Raw genomic sequence first — 3,252 nt, 5'->3', positions numbered from 1 at the left:
TTAGGTCGACCTAGCAGAGCTTGCAGAATTTTGCTCCTAGTTAGGTCGACCTGTTTAAGGAGTAGGTCGACCAGAATCCTCTTCAAATGCATTCTGGGGATATTTTCTCAGATTAGGTCGACCTAGTCGTTGTGTAGGTCGACCTAGCAGACTGGTATGTAAATTTCATCAATTTAGGTCGACCTAGATGATGTGTGAGTCGACCTAGCAGGAGTATGTGGATTTTTCTCCATTTTAGGTCGACCTGGGTTGACAGTAGGTCGACCTAACTGCTGGTTTTCTGCATTCTTCTTGATCTGCTTGTGTTGAGTCGACCTATAGGTATAATAGATCAACCTGTACTATCATGAGTGATCAATGCTTGCTTTTCTTTGAGTTTTCTGCTTCCGCCTTGTTGATTGAATGTTTATTTGAGTTTGCCATGAATCAAAAACATCTTTGAGTGTAATCTTGTATTCACAGTAACAACCTCTAACAAATCGTAACAAACTTCAGGGAGACCCTTTCTCTCTGAACCGAATTGAATCCACATCATCTCTGAATCACCATCTCGGCCAAAGCAACCTTCAAGCAATCTTCTTCACCATCTTCAACAAACAACATCTGGAATTTTCATCCTCCATAACCGACCTTCACTCTCTCAATTTCTGGGAGAAATCACAATAGAAAAAAACAGAATAATCTTCATCATCTCAGAGCCACAACCTTCATCCCTTGAATCTAAAATCCTCAAATCTTCATCGACCTTCATCATCATCACGCTCAGCATCGTCACGTTTCAACATTATCAAGATTCAACAATCTTCAAGAACGTCATCACTGAATCATCTTCATACAAACTGTGGACCTCCGTTTTTTAATTCCGGGCCATACCTCTGTTCCGTAGAGATACGTGAACTGACTCTTTTTTATCGCTTAATGCTTTCGCATTTTTGAAAATTCACAGAGTCGCCACCGACCTTTTATTTTATCCAATTAAGGAAAGGTTTATAAAAGAAACAGAAAAAAGACCTTTAAGAAATTCTGGGTAAGGGGGTAGGTTATACAAAGGGAAGGTGTTAGCACCCTTTGTATCCATGGTTATCCATGGGCTCTTAAGTTTGCTTAGCTCACTTGTTTTTCGATCACTTTTCAATTGCTTTAGAATGCTCATATGTGGTTTCAAATACTTTTGTAAATTGAATTTTGTAATGATCCGTGTGTGGATGTATACAAAATGCTTGTTTATCTTTCGAAAGATGTTTTGAAAAGAACGTTAACTTTGTAATAATCCGTGTTTGGATGTATACAAAGTATTGTCTTTTTTTGAAAGTTTTGTTTTGAAAAACAACAGTGTATGAGAATTTTGTTTGTTTTGATTTGAGCAAGCAAACTAGGAGGTCTACCTTGAGTTGTAAGGTCTTTATCCTATTTCCTTTAAAAATCTATCCTTTCACCGGATATAAACGCAAGGTTCGATTTTGTACTCAAAACAGTAGAATTTTGACTTTGATTTTGAAAAGAATGAGAAGGGATTACCTTAAAAGGTGCAAGTGTGATTGTGTTTGTATTCAGATATTTTATCTTTGAAGTTAGTGATCTAACGGTTCAATTTTATCTTTGACATACACGCAGTTTATATTTGCTGGAAATTAAAATGCGGAAATGTAAAGTGCGGAAAGTAAATCTACGCTATTACATCGATTGTGCAGGAAATGTAAACTAGCCTATTTACATGAATTTGACATCCTATACATTTATCTAGGAATTTAAATTGCAAGAAAAATAAAAGGCATGTTTTTTTGGATTTTTTATGATTGGTTTTAATTATAATTAATGCATGATTAATTAAATTAAAATGGAGAAAAAAGATGAAAATAGATTTAAACCTAGAAATTAAGTTTAAAATATGTACAAAACATTTGTTAATTGATTTTAAAACAAAACTAATTTTTTTGGAATTTTTGAAATTGATTTGAAATTGATTAAGCTAATTAAAACATAATTATGCAAATAATTACACAAATAATTAAAACTTAAAGAGAAAATTATTCAAAATATGTACAAAATTAGTCTATAATATATCAACAATATTTTATATAAAGAACAATTTTTTTTATGATTTTTTTGATTGGTTAGAATAATTAAAAAGCAAATATATAAATATATACTAATTAATTATGCAAAATATTGAAATTTTGAAGAAAAATAAAATATTTTTATTTCAGAAAATAATATATTATTTTAGAAGTCTAAAAATATTTTTTGTATATTTTTTGGATTTTTAAAACTATTTTTAATTAATTTTGCAAAGAAATTAAAATAGAAATAGAAAATATAAAAGGATACGATCAGGTGTGGTTGGATTGAGAGTCCATGGTAAGGACTGCTTTGTCTGGTGCGTTGGATGAATCAAGATCATGATCTAATGGCCCAGATTAGAGAGAACATGGTGTGCATGCATTAACTGATCACGTGGGATCACAAAGACTTTTAATAAGTCAGTTGGGCCCCACCATGCGCATGTGGATGGTAAGAATGGTTGACTGGCGAATGAGAAGCGCCAGAAGTGCCACGCGTGCTGGTCAAGATTTCCAACATACTATTCATCTTCTTCAACCTTTTACCTATGGAATTTGCTGCGGATTTACCTACAACATTACCTGCGGATTTTCCTTGCTTTTCCCATACTTTTAGAAACCTGCAAAAACGTTAGTTCCAAACAATAAAAGCAACCCAGATCCCCTAATTAGGATGCTCTGAGTTCATTGGTGGTATTAGTTTTTTCATTTGGGGCCTCTATCATAGAAAACGAAAGGTTTACATCTTTGAAGCTCAAAAATGGTAGAGCTTCAAAACCACGTTAGAACTTGTATGTAATCGTTCAAATCTACTCTATGTCATGCCATGAGTCCATTCAAATGATTAGTTTGTATTATAGTTAAGCATGCATATCAAAACGAAAGCTACATGGTTATGAACATGAAGATGATCGTGAGCATGTTTAGGGTTGTTTCATTCACATGTTATGAGTCAATCCTTACCTATGATGTTATACAAGAGTAATAGGATGATTATTTTGTATTGATAGTGGCTGGAAATATGAAAACGAAAATTACATAAGTTATGAGATTTTTTTGAGAATTTTGTGAAGTTGATGGCTATGCTCTTGATATATTTTCGTGTGTGTCTTGTTGTTGATGTATTCAGCTTCATTTATAGGCCAAAGGCTGCTTGGAAGTGAAGCTAAGAGCATTGATTGCTTGGTTGAAA

This window comes from Vicia villosa, unplaced genomic scaffold, assembly GCF_029867415.1.
Source record: "Vicia villosa cultivar HV-30 ecotype Madison, WI unplaced genomic scaffold, Vvil1.0 ctg.003957F_1_1, whole genome shotgun sequence".
Lineage (NCBI taxonomy): Eukaryota > Viridiplantae > Streptophyta > Magnoliopsida > Fabales > Fabaceae > Vicia > Vicia villosa.
The sequence above is the reverse complement of the archived record's forward strand: the minus strand, read 5'-3'. Positions refer to the sequence as shown.